The sequence below is a fragment of the Thamnophis elegans genome, chromosome Z (genome assembly GCF_009769535.1).
Source record: "Thamnophis elegans isolate rThaEle1 chromosome Z, rThaEle1.pri, whole genome shotgun sequence".
NCBI lineage: Eukaryota > Metazoa > Chordata > Lepidosauria > Squamata > Colubridae > Thamnophis > Thamnophis elegans.
This window is the reverse complement of record NC_045558.1, coordinates 115,386,176-115,405,508: the sequence shown is the minus strand read 5'-3', so window position 1 is coordinate 115,405,508 and position 19,333 is coordinate 115,386,176.

Here is a 19,333-nt window from a genome sequence, read left to right as displayed (position 1 = left end):
CTATTCACCCAATGAGATTAGGCAGAGATGATACATTCCAAATCCCTTTAATTAAGCAGTGTGGAAACCTAGGAAGTATGTCTTCTCTATTGCAATACCTATCCTCTGGAACAGCATCCCATCAAGAAATCTCTAAGGCTCTCATTCTGACGACATTCCAAAATATTTTTAAAGGTAAGGTAGGTGTAGACCCTCTGACAGTTGTTTCCTTGATATATTATTTTTCTGAATGTACATTTCCCCCCCCCCCTGTTATATGGTTTTCTTTTTTTTTTTTTTTAATGTAAGCTGCTCAGAGTGACCTGGAATTGAATGTCCCTTCCATTGAAATACACAAATAAATAAATACGTATCCTTTGTCTCAATCAGCATATTGCTTTGGGTCTGCTTAGGCAGATGTATAAAGAGTACGAGGCTACAAGAACAGATCAAGAAGCAGACAAATTAAATAACAGAAAATGGCACTGAGAACTGGCTGTTGTATGAACTCTTTTGACTACTCTGATACAAAAGCCATTTTTTCCTTGGGTCAAAATAAAAAGAGACAAGAGTTGAAGAAAAATGGTGAATTTAATATTGAAATGAACACAAGAGGAATGAATGCATATCTGACTGAAAGAATTGGGGACTTAATGAATGCAAGAAGACTCAGGAAGAAAAAAGGTAACAAACCCAAACCTGCGTAAATAACAAAGATTCATGAAAGATGTAAATATTGGACAAAGGCTGAAATTCCCTGCAAAGATAATGCAGGAGAAAGAAGACTGAAGTTGGGAGCAAAGACGTTAGTTTAGATTTAGTAAAAAAAAACTTGTTCTGAGCAGACGGGGGGAGTGGGGGGTGGGAAAGAACCCTGACCCTACAATTGCATGGGACTGGCGCTATTTACTCTCTTGTTAATAATTAGTGGAGGATTTTGCTATTCTCAAAGGCCTGCGTAAACAAAGGGGTCTGTTTTCTCCCTGACCATTGATCTTTATCTATTATAACCACCTGCTTCATACCTGCATAGAAAGAAATTCAGCAGAAAGAAATAGGACTTTGGACAAATGCATTAAGCCCCATTCCTTTTGCAGAGATATTCTGGCTTGCAAATCTGTTTGATTTTTCCCTGGAAAAAGATTATTTCTCTCTTGTTTGCTCTATGTGTTTGGTTTTTCAAAGATGTTCTGAAATAAGGTAATTGACTTAAGCTGCAAGATATCATGGGGATCCTTTTCATGAACAATGTATAGTATTAACTGACAACCATATTATTACATTATTCAGATAAATAAATAAAAAAATGTAACCTAATTGTGCCTGACTTGTTTTTGAAGTAGGGAAGGGGAGTAAAGGATTTCTGAAAGAAACGTGGTATGCAGAGATGGGTTTCTGCCGGTTCAGCTCAGATTGGGCGAACCGGTAGTGGTGGTGGCGGCAGGAGGTGCTGCCTACCAACATGCATGCAAGCACGAGCGAACCGGTAGTAAAAAAAAAAAAAAGGGAAATCTACCACTGGTGGTATCAATGAAAAAGTCTAACTGTCAAAGGGGAGGGGGGCAAGCTTTGCAGAATACACTTAATTTTGCTAACCTGTGTTAGCTAAGAGTGATACAGGACACTGATTCAAATGGACAAGTCTGGACAAGGACAGCCACACCAACACAAAATAAAACATGATTAAGTTTAGACAAGTATGATATGTTGGGCAAATGCATGCTCTTAATACTATATTCAGCCTAAGAATGTCATGAGCATACAGGCAAGGGTAGGCTTCAAAAATTGCAGGGTTCGCTGCCCCGTTGCTGGGTGGGCATGGCCATGGTGGGGGGTCACCTGGTCAGCCTCCTGCACCACGGCAGGGGGTATATTTTTCACCCTCCCCAGGTTCCAATGGTTTTTTTTGAGCCTCCGGGAGGTTGAAAACTGCTTCCCCTGACCTCCAGAGGCCAGAAACAGGTTCGTTTTTGTGCTTCCGGAACCTCCAGTATAGAGGTGGGTTGCTCCCTGTTCAGTCTGTTATGGCCAAACTAGTAGTGGTATGCTGGCCTGGATCGCAGAACCACCAGCAGCCCAGGCTGGCCATGCCCCTGATCGCTTTCCTGGTCGCAGCCCCCGCCACCATCTTTATTTGGAGTTCTCTGCATGCTCAGAACAATTTCCATTGAACTGTGCATGTGTGCACAGCGCGCATCCAGTGCGTTTGCGGAAAGCATACACATGAGCAAACCGGCAGTAACACCAGCTAGAACCCACCTCTGCTCTGTTAGGCCCATTTTCCGTGAGTCTACGGGTGGTCCCTACACTTATCTAGCATGATGAACAGGCCATGTGGAGACTCCTGGGAGGGGAGGGGTGGGCGGGGTCGGGTGGGCATGGCCAGCCATTGGTGGCATTTGGGGGTTTGCTGAACTGAGCAGAATCCAAGCTAGAGGATTGCCTGAATCCCCAGTAGCCCATCCCTGTATACAGGGTGCCATCCAATGTTCAGTATTTCCTCCGGTGTTTCATTTTGCGTAGAACTGATGCTGAATATTAAGAATACAACGATGTTTCATGGCAAATCTTGTTTGACTCAATAGTTCCTGATCCTGAGTATCTACAGTGGATCTACAGTTAAGCTCTCCTACAGTTTCAATCTCAAATGTGTCAAATCAAAACAGTACAGTACAGTACAATGTACAGTAAGGCTAATGCAATTGCACAATTGTAATCAGAAGTAAAAATCATAATAAACAAAGATACAGGAGTTTGTGGCTGGTTTTGAAACTGGTTCTACACTTAATCCTGAATCTGTTGAAACTGTTTAGTAGTATTGGATGCTGTCTGGGCATAATCAGAAGCATTCTTCTTTTCAGCCAAGTTGAATGTATTAAAAAAAAGGGAGAAACAAGCTCCTTGATCACGAGGGAGAGAGAGAATGCAACAAGCCTCAAATTAAGTACCGTAATGAGAGGATATCAAATTGCCAAGGCCATTGATTGTACTCTGTGGTGTAGAAAAATATGCCAGCAATTTATCAAGCAAATGCAGTGATAGTATACTTTTCGGTTGGTCTACAGGAGGAAAAGTACCGAGCAGGCAGGCACCTGAAGAAACTTGGCACCTGAAAACTAACACATTTCTTCCCAGCATGTGCTTTGGGGGACTAAGGCCCCAGGTGCAAAGGGAGACAGACATATTACACTCCACAAAGAGAAGACGAGGCTGGTAGTTTGGGGAAAATGCAGGTATACATTTCAAGCATACTTAGGCACACTTCATTCCTTTTGATTCTTTGCATATTTCAGGCCAAGGCTCTGCTAGCAAAGGAAATAGGTGATAGAGATAATGAAATGTCAAGTTTTTGAGGTTGAGCTCCCGCTTGAATTGTGTGTAAAAAGTGTAAAATACAGGGAAAAGATACAGTATATACTGTGAAGTGTGTGGTGTTCCTGCTCTTCTTTGTAAGAGCAACTCAATAAGTCAAAGATGGCATCAGAATAGCTCAAATAGACTCAGATCCAGTAAGTCCCCATTAACACTTGCACAACATCTGCCAAATAACTTTAATATCGATTTCCAATGGAAAGCAAATGAGTCGCTGAACATCCAGACATAGGATGCTCGATGGGCGTGGCCATGATGAGCATGGCCAACTCGGCCTCATGCACCATAGCAGGGGGGTTGTTTTCATCCTCCACAGGCTCCGGAGGCTTTCCTTGACCCTCTGTGAGGGCCAAAATGGTTTATCCTGGGCTCCGGCAGGTCTCTGGAGCATGGAAACAGGCCCATTTCCGGACCTCCGGAACTTCCCGGAGGCTAGTTTTTCACCCTCACAAAGCCTCTGTGTGGGCCCTGCACTTAGCGAGCATCCAAAATGGGCTGCGTGGAGACTCCTGGGAGGGGAGGGGCAGGGTAGATGGGGCCAGTCAGTCTTTGCAACTACCAGTTCGGCGAACCGGATGTAAAATTAACATCCCGTTTGACTGAACCGGTCCGAACTGGCTGAATCCCACCCCTGACAGGACTCCTCAGAAAAGGTGTCAGGCTTTGAACTGCCATGCCAGCAATAGACAATCCTGAATAGGATTTGCACCTCACATGGTGTCTGCTGGGACTTACTATATAAAGGGGGCAGTGTGACTGCAGAGTCCTATGTCAAACTGTAGACCATAGTGTGACCAGCAGTAAGTTGAAGGCATATACAGGTCCAGTATCTGATTGCAAGGCCTTACTAAGGCCACATCTGGAATACTGTATCCATCTTTGGTCACCACATTACAAAAAAGACTTTGGAAAAAGTGCGAAGAAGAACAACTAAGATGATTAAAGGTCTAGAGAATAAAACATGAAGAAAGGTTGCAAGATTTGGGTTTGGCTAAACTAGAGAGAAGGAGGACTAAGTGGGACAAGATAGCAGAATTCCAGTATTTGAGAGGCTGCCACAAAGAAAAGGGGGCGGCCGGTGTCAATTTATTTTCCAAAGCACCAGAGAGCAGGCAAGAAACAATGGATGGAAACTAATCAAAGAGAGAAGCAACCTGGAATTAAGGAGAAACTTCCTGACAGTGAGGACAGTTAACCAGTGGAACAGATTTCTTTCAGAAGTTGTGGGTGCGTCATCACTGGAGGTTTTTAAGAGACTGGACAGTCATTTGTCTGAAATTGTATCAGGCCTTCTGCTTGAGCAGGGAGTTGGACAAGAAGACCTCCAAGGTCCCTTCCAGTTCTATTCTGTTTGATTTTTTAAAATATAAATAATGCTTGCTTCAAAGGTTAGATGGTCTAGACCCACAGGTGGCACGCAGAGCCATATCTGCCGGCACATGAGCCCTCAGCTCCAGCGTGCATGCTTGCGCCAGCCAGCTGATTTTCAGCCTTCCGGAAAGGGGAGGCCATTTTCTCCCTCCCAGGCTTCAGGAAAGCCTCCAGAGCCCGGCGAAGGCAAAAAACAGGCCTGTTAGATCGGCAGTATGAAGAAACGGGGGCGTCTGAGGTAACAGTAACCATTTATTGCAACAAGAACTGGACTAAGACTGCCTCTGACGTCAGCAGGGATTTGAAAGCCGCGAACGCATGCGCTTCGCGACTGCCCCATTGCCAGGCCGCGGCTCGGTCGAGCAACCGATGTAGCGGTTCGTCTAGTGATGCCTTGTGGGGAATAAATGGCGCGTAGAAATTCAAAAGTCCCAGGAACGCTTGCAGTTGCGCCTTTGAGGTTGGAGTGGGAGTGTTCCTGATGGCGGCTAGTTTTGAGGGGGAGGGGTGAATTCCCTGGGCATCTATTAAGAAGCCCAGGAATTCCACCGGTGGCACAGCAAAGAAACATTTGCTGCGCTTCAATTTTAACCCCGCGCCCCTGAAACGGTCGAGGACCTTCCGCAGAACTTTGATGAGGTCTGAGCGGCTGTTTGCAGCGATCAGGACGTCATCAAAGTATGGAACCACACCAGGGAGCCCATGGAGCAAGCGCTCCATGAGGCTCTGGAAGATCCCCGGGGCAACAGATATGCCGAATTGGAGGCGGCGACAACGGAAAGCCCCCCGGTGGGTGATGATGGTTTGGGCAGCCGCCGCATCGTCATCCACAGGAAGCTGCTGGTAGGCCTGCGCCATATCCAGTTTGGCGAACATGCAGCCCTGCCCCAGGGAGTGGAGCAGGTGCTGCACTACAGGGACTGGATAGGGGTTTGCCTGGAGGCCAAGGTTGATCGTCGACTTGTAGTCGGCGCAGATCCGAATGGAGCCGTTGGCCTTCACTGGAATCACTATGGGGGTTTCCCAACGTGAATGGTCAATGGGGTCCAGTAGGCCCTGCGCCACAAGCTTATCAAGCTCGGCGTCCACCTTTGGCCTCAAGGCAAAAGGCACCCTGCGGCCCTTCAGCCTGATTGGTGCAACCTGGGGATCCAAGTTAAGGGAAATGGGGGTGCCCTTATACTGGCCTAGCTGTCCATCAAAGATGTCAGCGTAGTCCGATAGGACTGCTGCTACATCAGAAGGGGGCGTGTCCGCTATGGAATGAATTCCGTTAAGCGATAGCCCTAGGGGAGAGAACCAATCCAACCCTAAAATGGATGGTAAAGGCTTTAGAACTATTAGTGCTGGCAAGACAGCAGAGTGAGTCCCATAGGAAACCCGTAGTGCGTAGGAACCCAGGGTGGGGATTTGAGACCCTTGATAGTCTCTTAAAATGGCGTCCGGTGGTGACAGTTGGGACCGTTTGACGTTAGGGCAGAGCTTAGAAAATTTGTCCCAAGAAAGGAGGGATTTGGAGGAGCCGGAATCAACCTCCATTTGGCATGGTCTTCCCTCAATAGATAAGGTTATGTTGATCTTTGTCGTACCCTCTGAAGCCAGGTTGACAGCTATTTCAGGAAGAGAAGTGATGGCCTCAGATAGATTGTAGCAGTCGTCCTGGCGTTGCGCTGGTCTGCGGGCTTGTGGGTTCTTAGGAGGAGGAGGAGGTCCAAAGATGGTAGCAGGTTCGTTAGGAGACGGAGCAGGCAGGGAGGCTCGACAGACATGGGCTAGGTGTCCTTTCTTTCCGCAACGGCGGCATACCGCTGCTTTGAAAGGGCAGGTAGACCGGAGATGCACGCCACCGCAGCCTAGGCAGACGGATGAATTGGTAGGAGAACGGACAAGTGCTTGGGTTTGTTGATGCTGTTGATGACGAGGGGAAACCCTCAGCCTGTCTACCTGAGCGTGTCTGAGGTGGTCAGGCAGCGGAGCTAACTCGTCAATTAAGTTAGTGATATAAGAGGATTGTTGAGGCGGCGGTGGCTCAGGAGCTGGTAGAGAAGGCAAGGCATGAGCGTTCTGAGCGACGGGTAAACCGACAGTAACGGACATTTGAGCTAGGTAGCGATCTATTTCTGAGGAAGATAAATCAGCCAGCTCGGCAGCTCGAGCTTCATCAATAGCGTAGACTAGGGTAACTTTTGGTTTGCCCAGTAGCCTGCGCCTTAGAAAAATGTCTTTTAGACCGCACACAAATTGTTCTGCTAGGTTATCTTCAAGGTCTGGAAAGTCACACTGAGCCGCGGTGACTTGCAGAGCCTGTAGGAATTGGTTGACAGTTTCTGTAGGCTTCTGCACCCGCCTGCGGTATGCGAACCGACGAGCAATTTGTGAAGGTGTTGGAGTGTAATAAGCTTGTAGCCCGTCCGTTAATTCTTGCCAGGTTAAATCGTAAACGGCCCTTGGGGCAGCAAATGACCTGGCAGTGGCAAACATTTCAGAGCCACATGCGGTGAGGAAAAACCCGCACTTCCTGGCTTGCGAGTAGCCTTGTCTATTATTTGTGATTAAAAAACACTCAAACCTTTCTAAAAAGGCTTCCCAAGATTCTACGCCAACTCCGAAAGGAGCAAAAGCTGGCATTCCGGCCATCAGGATTGTCTGAGGCAATTCTGGATGCAGCTGTTGAAATTGAGGCGCGGTGACAATCTGCCTAATGCCTTTAAGATGTTGCTTGTTGTCGGTTATAGGTTGTGGTCAGAGCCAGTTCCCTAGTCCTCGTCGCCAGTGTTAGATCGGCAGTATGAAGAAACAGAGGCTTCTGAGGTAACAGTAACCATTTATTGCAACAAGAACGAACAGCAACAGTAACTGTGAGTAAACCGGGGAGTCTGCGATGCTTAACAGCCTTTTATACCTGGCTGTCAAGCTACCCAACCAATAGCCTCGCGTATGACAGCCCGGCAACCAGCAGGCGCGTCTGATTGGCTAAGACGCGCCTGGCTGCTGCCGAGCTGTCATTCGTAAGTGTGAGGACTTACGAGGCTGCAACAAGGCCTACCGGAAGTTCAGAAATGATCTGTTTCTGGCTTTTGGAAGGCCTCCAGGGGGCTGGGGGAAGCCATTTCTGCCATCCCCTGGCTCCAGAGGCTTGCCTGGGGAGAATGAAAACGGCCTCCCCCAGTCCCCCAGAGGCCCTCCAGAAGCCACAAATGGATCATTTCTGAACTTCCAGTAGGCTTGTTGTGCCCATTTCCCCCCTCCCCCAGGCTCCAGAGGCTTTCCTGGAGCCTGGGGAGGGTGAGTCCCTGGCCCCCTGGAGGCCCTCCACAAGCCAGAAACAAATCATTTCCGAACCTCTGTTCCATTTTTCGCACATGCACTCGCATTTTTGGCACCCAACAACAAAAAGTTTAGCTATCACTGGCCTAGACATTATTATTTGAATATAAATCTTTTACAAATTTATAATTTGTTATGTTTTACTAATCTAGGTGAAATGTTAATTTATGCTGCTAGCCCATGTATGATATACCATAAATAATATCTGGAATTGCTGTCAATGATTCCTCAAATAAGATTGGCTATTAATATTTACCTAGGAAGTTTCATTTCCTTTTTTATCTGTTTCAGTTCCCCACAATTCTGAAAAGGGAATCCATTTATATTATAATTATAGAAAATTGTAATGGAGTTTATATGTGTGTGTATATTAAGGTGACCAGATTTTCAGATTGGTAAAGGGGAACATCTTTGACCGGGGGGGTGGGGGTGGGGGCTTGATTAAAAATGTTATACGGAGCAACAAAAAGTTTCATACAACGCAAAAATAGTATTGCAATATTTTTTTTATTTCAACATAACTACAATTTACAAATATAATACATTTATTTACATTTATTAAATATATTTACAAAAATTATGTACAGTATAATTTTATTCTTTGGCATATTGGTAAAACCATTTTTAAAAATTCTATAAATACTTTGAAATGTATTGTGCATAGAATTTTTAAAAATAGTTTTACTTCAATTTATTCTGTGTGGAATAGTTTGAAATGTTTTACTTCAATTTATTCTGTGTGGATTCTTTTTTTAAATTGTCTTAGACTATTTAAAAAAAGATTCTATCCAAAACAGATTGAAATAAACCATTTTTAAAAATTCTATGCACAATACTTTGACACACTTCCCTCCTTGCTAGGTTTTTTTTTAAATGGTTCCCATTACTCTTCATTGTAAGGCAAGAAGAATGTTATTATCTAATATGATTTAGAGACTTAATTTCTGCTTTTATCTAGTTATTTTACTGTTAACATTAAGTAGCTTTTAGGATTCTTTACATCAACTTTTCTCTCCATCTAAAGCAGTGTTTCTCAACCTTGGTCCACCTGAAGATGCGTGGACTTCAACTCCCAGAATCCGCCAAGCCAGCTGGCTGGGGAATTCTGGGAGTTGAAGTCCACGCATCTTCAGGTGGACCAAGGTTGAGAAGCACTGACCTAAAGGAATCAGATTCTATCCCTGGCTGCTCATCCAAGGAGACGTGATGTTAATCCACAGGTGTAGGAACCAAAAACCTTTTGCTCCCCAAGACCCCCCCCCCATTTGAAGCAGTGAGAATGACCATGCTGTCTCCAGAGAAAGGATGGTTAATGTACAGGTAGTCCTTGACTTACGACCACAGCTGAGCCCAAAATTTTTGTTCCTAAGTGAGACATTTGCTAGGTGAATTTTGCCCCATTATGACACCTTTCTTGCCACAGTTCTTAAGTGAATAACTGCAGCTGATAAGTTAATAACATAAGTGAATCTGGTTTCCCCATTTGACTTTGTCAAAAGGTCACACAAGGCGATTACATGACCCCAGGACACTGAAACCATCATAAATACGAATCTATTGCCAAACATCAAAATTTTGATCACGTGACCATGAGGATGCTGCAATGGTCGCTAAGTGTGAAAATGGTCACTAAGTGTGAAAAATGGTCATCAGTCACTTTTTTCAATGCCATTGTAATTTTGGTCACTAAATGAACTGTTTGAAAGCTAAGGCTAGCTTGCATTATAATGCCTTATGCTAGCTTACATTTTCAAGAGAGAGAAGCTAAACTCCTTATTAGAATTGAAATAGAAATGAATAGAGTAGAGTAGAGTAGAGTAGAGTAGAGTAGAGTAGAGTAGTTTATTAGCCAAGTGTGATTGGACACACAAGGAATTTGTCTTTGGTGAATATGCTCTCAGTGTACATAAAGAAAAATAAAATAGAATACATTCATCAAGAATCATAAGAAGCACTCCAAGTCAATCCAGAATGATGTAGATATTAATACAAAGAACTGAGCAAATTAAAATGGTGAAATTAGTCCCAGGGAAATATTTTTCAAAAAAACCTTGAGCTCCTCGCATGCCACCATTTTTCCCACATGAGCCTCCGTGCCCCTCCCATCTGGGAAATCCAGGAAGCAACAGTCGCTACTTCTCTAGCCAAAGTATTTCTTGGAGCTCTATGGTACTGGGTCATCTTTTCTTATAAAAGGAAGTAAAAGGGGCGGGGGGGTTCTGTTTTCTTGCTTTAACGTTTTAATATCTTCAATGAAAGTACTGAGACATAGAGAGGGGTTAGACAGAGTGTCTTTTGTCTTGCCCTGGTTAGGATTTCTTAAGCAAATCCACTGCGCTTTCAACATGAAGCCAAAATCGGGACTTTTTTAAAACGCCGCAGGACGTGGGACAAATTGTTAGAAATTGTGATTGTCCCGCCGAAAGCGGGACATCTGGTCACCTTAGTTTATATGCACAGGAAGAGCAACCAAGATGATAAGGGAAGTGGAGACTAAAACATACGATGAATGGTTGCAGGAACTGGGCATGGCTAGTCTAGTGAAGAGAAGGACCAGAGGAGACATGATAGCAGTGTTCCAATATTTTAGGGGCTGCCACAGAGAAGAAGGGATCAAGCTATTTTCTAAAGCACCTGAAGTCCATACAAGCAATAATGGATGAAAACTGAACAAGGAAAGATTCTGGACATAAGGAGAAATGTTCTGACAGTGAGAGTAATCAACCAATTGAACAGCTTGTCTTCAGATGTTGTTGCAGCTTCCTTACTGGAAGCTTTCAAGAAGAGACTGGACTGCCATATGTCAGAAATGGTGTATAATCTCTTGCTCAGATGGAGGGATTGGACTTGATAACCTACAAGGCCCCTTCCAAGCCTGTTAATCCATTATATGTTAAACTGTAGATCACTGCTGCTTGCCACATTGCTAGCAGAGGATAACAGAGGAAAGAAAGAGCTCACCAAGAGGCATTTTCCTCAAATTTGAGGATCAAAGCATTTATCTTGCTATTTACTATTCTCATAAAAATAGATCACAGGTTACAGCTGTAATGGAGCCAGGGATTTCCATTGTAATTTATGGCAGTCATAAGTCAAGCCACCCACATGGCCAGATGCCATTTGATGCCATTTTTTGTGACAATCATTAAGCGAATCAATGTATTCCTATGAACGCTTTTGTGCTTAAAACTGGCTGAAAAGGCCAAAAAAATGTTGTAAATCATGGACATGTGACTGTGAAAAGGTGAACTGCTTGCCAAGCACTCACTGTGTGTTTATGAGACTGTGGGAGAATGTAGTCATTAGAACTCCAGAACTGAGTGATAAGTAGCTTTTGGTGAGGTCTGTTGTAATTTTGAATGGTTGTTAAGCAACCAGTCAATAAGCAAGGTCTACCTGTAGATGATTACTGACCTCTTCCCCCTTCCACAGATTCTTAAAGAGCAGATCTTGGGAATGGTTTGGTCTCTACATGGCTTTCTCATACATCCAACAACCAGGGTATAACATCAATGACACCTATTCTTTAGCATCACACTCCTGGGGGAATTCCAGGGATTTTCCTGATATGTGGCACAGGGAAGAGAATCCACCTATAGCTTTCCCCATTGAAAGAAGATTCAATTCCTGCATAGAAGAATGGTTTAGAATCTGAAATGAGCATGAAAGAACACAGTATTTCCTTTATAGTGAGTGGATAGGTTTTCCATCACCTTTCGCCATGGTTTGTTTAATCGTGGATGGATGACTAACATGGAACTAGTTCATATGCCCTAAAACCAAACCAGCTGGGGAATTCTGGGAGTTGAAGTTCGCCAAGCTTCAAGTTGCCAAGGTTGGAGACCCCCGCACACTACATGGGAACCTAAATATAATATGAGCTAAATCTTATCAGGGTCAAATGCTGGACGGAGGGTGTGGTAAATTACAGAAACATTTGCATTTCCCACAGATCAGGACTGATTTTTTTTTCTTCAGTTTTCATTGTTAGGACTGAGAGGTGAGACATATCCCTTAAAACAGTGTTTCTCAGCTTCAGCTGCTTTGAGATGCGTGGACTTCAATTCCCAGAATTCCCCAGCCTCCCACTTCACCCTTTCCTTTTTCTTTGTAAGAGACGACATAGCATGAAACAAACAGCAAGTCAGGTTATGGTTCCTGAAGTAAATAAGTATGAGTCGTCCTCGCCTTATAACCATTCATTTAGTGACCGAAGTCACAACTGCCATTGAAAAAAGTGGCTTATTACTGTTTTTTAACATATGATCATTACAGTATTCTCATGGTCACCTGATCAAAATTCAGGCACTTGGCAACTGGAATGTATTTCTGACAGTTGCACTGTCCTGGAGTCGGTTCCACCACGAAACCGCGTACCTGACGTCATCACAGCGCGACAACAGTGCGGAGAAAAAAGCACACTGTAAACGCTAAACCTAAAATTAACCCCTAAACCTAACCTAACCCCCCTAAACCTAACCCTAAACCTAACCCTTAACCTAACCCTAACCCTTAACCTAACCCTAAACCTAACCCTAAACCTAACCCTTAACCTAACGCTAAACCTAATCCTAACCCTTAACCTAACCCTAAACCTAACCCTAACCCTAACCCTTAACCTAACCCTAAACCTAACCCTAACCCTTAACCTAACCCTAAACCTAACCCTAAACCTAACCCTTACCTTAACTTGAATCGGCTTGCTTTCAAAGCGCTATTTAAAGCGCCCTTCTTTCTCCGCGCTCGCTGTTGTCGCCCTGTTGATGACATCAGTGACGCGGTTTAATCGGGCCGCTTTAGTCAAGCGCGGTTTTGTCGTGCCACACCTGGAGTCATGTCATCATCATTCGTAACATTACAAAATGGCTTCTAACAAGCAAAGTCAGTGAGGGAGGCCAGATTCGCTTGACAACTGCCTGATTCACTTAGTGACCATAGTGATTCATTTAACAATTGTGGCAAAAAAAAGTAGTAAAATGGGGCAAAACTCACTTAACCATTGCCTTGCTTGGCAACAGGCATTTTAGGTTCAATTGTGGCCGCAAGGGTTTGATCTGTTTCCTGCTACACTGCATTGTCAAAGTGAAAAAAGCGCATCTACAAAAATTAATAGAAATATACAAGGAGGAACCTGATCCAATCATGCCATGATTCATATGATTGCTTCTTTTCTACTAAACATCCTTCTGCTCAAAACATTCTGTTCCCCAGGATGGGGAGTTGCATTGGAAGTATTTCTCTCAAATGCTAGGAATCTGGGCCATGAGGAGAAAACCTGGCTACCTGGCTTCCTTTTTCTTTAAGCAGAATGCAGAAGTGCAAGACCTATAGTTTTGCTCCCCACCCCACCCCCTCGCTCTCTCCCGGGCAGAATACTTCAAGTTTCTTGGATGTGGGCCCAGAAGTCGAACCTTGTAAGACGAGATCCCTGCCTGGCTTCTTGGAGAGGTACCAGTACATTCCAGTGCCAGGCTAAGCCTTGCACAGTCAGGCACATAGGGACAGGCCAGCCCCCCTGGCATGAAGTACAGCTTCCTCCATCTATGTTGGTTTGCGAGGCACAAGGTACTGCCAAGGGAGGAACTCTAGCAGGAAACAATTGAGTGTGGGGTGGGGGGTGGCGATGGGGAGAGAGGGAATGCAAGTCCCATGTCATCTTAATTGTTTACATCCAAGACACCAGTGGTTGGCTTACTGCCTCTAATTCCATCTTCTGCTTCTGCTATGCTGAGTACGTAGTAGCAGGTTGAAAACTTTCTACGCTTGCCAAATTCTAAGACTAGTACAGGTAGTCCTTGACACACAGCAGTTCATTTAGCGGCCATTCAATGTTACAATGTGATTGAAAAAAGTGAGTTGTTACCATTTTTCACACTTACAAGCATCCCCACGGACATGCAATCAGAATCTGGATGCTTGGCGAGGGACTCATATGTATGATGGTTGCAGTGTCCCAGGGTCATGTGATCACCTTTTGTGAACTTCTCACAAGGTAAAGTCAATGGGGAAGCCAGATTCGCTTAACAACCATATTGCTAATTTAACAAGTGCAGCGATTCACTTAACAACCATAGCAAGAAAGGTCGTAAAATGAGGCAAAAATCATTTAAGAAATGTTTCCCTTAGCAATAAAAATTTGGGTTGAATTTTGATCCTAAGTGGAGGACTATCTGTACTTGTCTATCCTTAGCTGCTGGTTATTCTGGGTATTGAAGTCCACTTTCTGGAGTGCTGAGGTTGGGGGTGTTGGGCTAAGACCAGAGGTGGTATTCAGCCGGTTTGGACTGGCTCATCCTGGCTATATTTGGGCACATTTTCAAGCCACGTGCATGCGTGCAAGCGGCGTGTGTGATCAAAGTGCATGCTCGGAAGGCTGAGCGCATGTGTGAACAGATTGTGCGTGAGTGAATTGAGCATGTGCACACATTTGCGAAACTGGTAGGGAAAGTAAGTGGATATCACCTCTGGCTTAGACATTTGTCACATTTACATTCTAAATTTACCTTCTAAAACCCAAAGAAGTTTCTCACGATTGGGACAATGTCAACAATGCCCAATGTTAGCATGAGAACTGATTTGGTGCAGTGGTTAAAGTACCAGGCTGGAAACTGTGAGATTGTGAGATCTAGTCCCACTTTAGGTGAGAAACCAATGGGGTGACTTTGAGCCGGTCGCTCTCTCTCAGCCCAAGGAAGGAGGCAATGGCAAATCTTGCCAAGAAAACTGTCCAGGCAGTCGCCGGGAGTCAGACTGACTCAAAAGCACAACAACAATGAAATATTTGAAAATTCCCAAGCCTGAATCTCCATCCAATTTACTGGGCAACCTGGCAAGATCTCTCTTTCAGCCTCATCTACTTTATAACATTTCCTTGAGTATGAAATGAGAGGCACGTTTTTTTGGCAAAAGAGAAGGTTAACATCAAAACTAAAAGCCATTATCTTCTCCAATTCCAAAGCATGAGGTTAGACCAAGCCACTTCATTGCTTGAAGCAGACTAGAAAATTCAATCTCTGCTAATTCAAGTGTGTAACGCTTGTGGCATTGTGGAATTTGAGGCAAGAAATCTTTAAGTGCTTCACTTCCCTGGCAGTAAAAACACAACCGCTAGTTAAACAATTAACCGTGTGCTGCCCTTTCTTGGCATCTAAAATCACTTGCTTAAAACTGCTGCTTTGGTGGTAGATTTAGCATGACTTAAAATCCCTCCCCACCACCCACCCCAACTCTTCAGCTCTGTACTATATTTTCATTTTCTGGGTATTTAGTCTTTCTCCCATCTTTTCCCAGCAATCGCCCAGTTCTTTGATATCTGTGTGCAGAACTCCAGTCTTCAACACTTATGTTAAGTTCCTGCTTCAACCCCAACTTCTTTCATCACCAACTTTTTCCCTTCAAGTTGCTTTTGGTGTATCTCTTTCTGTCTATACTCAACTTTAGCCAATTCCTAGTTCTCCAGCTTGACTTTGCTCCTTGAATTTGCTCATCACTTTCCTGAGAATCAAACTATTTTGTGCATACTAGCTCTATTGCTATTTGTCTTTTATGCTGGTATCTCTGCTTGGTCATGACTTTAGTGAAGATATGTTGGGAAAAACCTAAATTCTTCCAAGAACTAGCCTTGCCTCAAGGCTATGGATTCCTGTGGTTTTGCTACATACGGTACTCTTGAATCTCCATCAGGAATGTACATATTTCCTTGGGGCAATATGATTGCTTATCTTCTTTTGCTCCTGCTTCCTCCATACTACAGTTTTGAACCCTTAATTGGTAGAATTATCTGTCTCAGAAAGGCTTGTTGGATGAAACATCTGGCTAAAATTGTGTGTACAGCTTCATCCGAACTCAAGCCTACACTACCAATCTTTTTGGAACTTCTGAATATGTGTAGAGGGCTTTACTATCTCCATTGCAATGTTGAAAATTTAAAGAATTTAGAATAATTTCTCCTTGAGATATTGATGCTATTGGGTTGTTTTTGCTGATAATTTAAAGAATAAGGTCTTCTACAGAAGAAAGGGTATCTCCTTGGGGAATCTAGTATTAATGCTATGGGCAAGATAAAGGAAATACCTGTAACTTGTTGATTGTGGATCTGAAAGAAAATATTTAGAAGTTATGGGATGGAAAATAAAATATTGGGCCAAAGCATGTCAGGTTGACTGCATATGCGAATGAAACTGTTATATATCCTTTCCAAATTTGTCCTTCTCTTATTCTCTTGCGTGAAGACCTTGTTTAATGTTTTAGAAATGGTGCTTTGTATTCTTAGCCTGGGGCATAGGCGGGGGGGGGGGGCAGAATCATTACCCTAAACTTGAATGTTTCAAGCCTGATAAAGATCTTCTTTTCATGTAAACTACTGGTCCATGACTCCTTGGTGCCAAAAGCTTGTACACTATGATTTGGTTAACTTTTTTTTATGTTAATTTGTGCCTTCAAGGCAGTGTTGATTCCTGCTAACTGCCTGGACTAGTCCCTGCTGCTTTCATGTCAAGATTTTTCAGAGATGATTTTCCATTGCCTTCTTCCTAAGGCTGAGAGGGAATTACTATCTCTAGGTCATCCAGTTGGCTTTGTGCCTATGGCACAATTAGAACTCACATTCCCCTATTTTTAACCTGCTGCCATAACCACTATACCAAAATGGCTCTTTTGGGTTAGCATCCTGTCCTACTATATGTCTGTTTAATCATGGTTTATTAATTAATTAAACCACAGTTATCTAGGGAATTGTGACCAATTCCCAACCCTAGGATCCATTCCAGCAATAGCACTTACACATATATGGCTTTACAGTGCTTTACAGCCCTCTCTTAGTGGTTTACAGAGTCAGCCTATTGCCCCCAACAATCTGGATCCTCATTTTAACCCACCTCGGAAGGATGGAATATTGAATTAACCTTGAGCCTGGTGAGATTTGAACTGCCAAATTGCAGGCAACCGGCAGTCAGCAGAAGTAGCCTGTAATACTGCACTCTTAACCACTGCACCACCATAGCTCAATTTAGTAATTTGCAAGCTTATTCCATTAAAACTAGTGGTGGTGGGGAGTACTTAATTCAACCTCCAGTAACATGATGATCTTCACATATCCTAAGCTATACAGCAGATATGTCCAACCCATGGCCATGGGTCACATACAGCCCTGGGCAGCTTGTAACACAGCTCCACAAGATTTTAACACTTCCATGTGGTGTTTTCAGTTATTTTCATACATTATGCTCTTCACTTCATGCAGCAAAAGGTTGGGCACCCTTGCTGTACATCTTTAGTACAGATGTTTGCTCAACCTATTTCTCTTGAGAGACACGAGACTTGAGACATGGAATTGAGAGAGAGCTTTGCCTCGTTTTGAATCTCCATCAGCTGCCTTCAACCTGAATATCTCTAGATGCTTTTGATAGATAATACTTAGCTATTCTGGAAGGAGTTCTGCAGAAAGTTCTGGAAACTCAATATTATTTTGATGGGGACAGTACAAAAAATGGGCGATGTAAGGAAAAAGGGGGATGTGATGGCTCCACAATTAAGATGCTGGACTTGTCGGTTGGAAAGTTAGTTGCCCAGGTTCGAGACCTGTGTGCTGCTTGAGGGGGTGAGCTCCCATTACTGGTCCCAGCTCCTGTATATCTAACAGTTCAAAAGCAAATATGAGTAGATAAATAGGTACCACTTTGGTGGGAAGGCAACAGCATTCCATGCACCTGAGCATATAGTCATGCTGGCCACATAACCATGGAAGTGTCTTCAGACAATGCTGGCTTCCCCAGTTAAGAAACAGAGATGACTACTGCTCACTAGAATCTGAAATGACTGGACAGGGGAAACTTTTACAAAAAACTACATCTTTCAGTGAGAGTTCATGATGTAACCTACAAATGTCTTTCCCCAACATAGCGGTCTTCATGAAATACCTTCCATCACCTCCAGACTTGTGATTGTGCTGGAGGAGTAGAGCTCCTACTCTATAGGCAAACTGGTAGAAGATACAATGATGCCATGACATCACAGTGCCACCCTACAAATTATATAATTTAAATTGTTTGGGTGATTTCATGATGAATGTGATGTCACTTTGTAGACATCCACTGTCATGAATGGTTCCAAGGGAATAAAGAAGGGTACACATACCGTATGTGATATCTAATGCAAATATGTAAGCAGAAGCATTTTCACAATATCATTACATATCTTTTTTTTTTGCATCATGGTGGTTTATTATGAATGTTGCTGCATGGTGTATTTGCTTTTGTGACAATGTGTTGCGCAAACTCAGCCACTGAGCACATCAGATATGAACCTAGGCAATTGTAGTTTATTGAGTAAACAAACCATGGATTAACACATGAATATATTCAAAGTAGGCTCATATGTAGTACTAACAACTTGCTTACTAATGATATTCTGCAGCTATCTCCCATCTGATCAACCTCTAAATTATGGGTTTAAAATTCCCATAATTCTCAACAATGGCCATATTGCCTAAGAAATTCTGGGCATTCAAGTCACCATTTCTAGATAACCCCAGATTGAGGAAGACTAGGCATATGCAAATTCTGTAAAGTCTATATTAGTCTGAGCTTGGGGTGCATTCATAGACAACCAGTTCTTTTCTTGACCATAATACAGAAAGTCATTCCAATCTAGTGAAGGTTCTACTGATCAGAATCAATCTCAGTTAGTTCTTTGAGCTAAGTCAAGGTTGGTTGGGTGCTGCATCCAACTCTGCTGGAATGGCTAGTGAATACGATTCAGCTATCTAAGTTCATATAGCACTCTAAGTCAGTGTTTCTCAACCTTGGCATCTTTAAGATATGTAGAATTTCCTAGTCGGTCATGGCAACCTGAGTTTTGAAGGTTGACAACTATTGCTCTAAAATGAAACCCTGTAAATCCCATTATGACTTATCTGTGAACCCAGCAATAACAACCACACAACAAAGTGTATTTGTGGGGGTGTTCCCATTCAACTATTTATCATCATATGGTTTCCTGTCTTCTGTTGGGCAAATAAATATAGTTGGTATGAGTGTAGTCCTCCCACACAAGTCATTCTTTCTGTTCTGCCCTTCTGCCAGGCAAGCCTTTCTACTTTGGGAATGCCCTATTGTGAGAAACCATCCACCCTCACCTTCAGATTCAGGAAAGAGTCACATGATAAATGCTTTGAGCCCATGATTCCGAAAAAAAGAAGGAAGGCTTTTTCCCAAGTAGTATTGTTGGGGGCAATATGCTGACTCTGTAAAACCACTTAAGAGAGGGCTGTAAAAGCGGTATATAC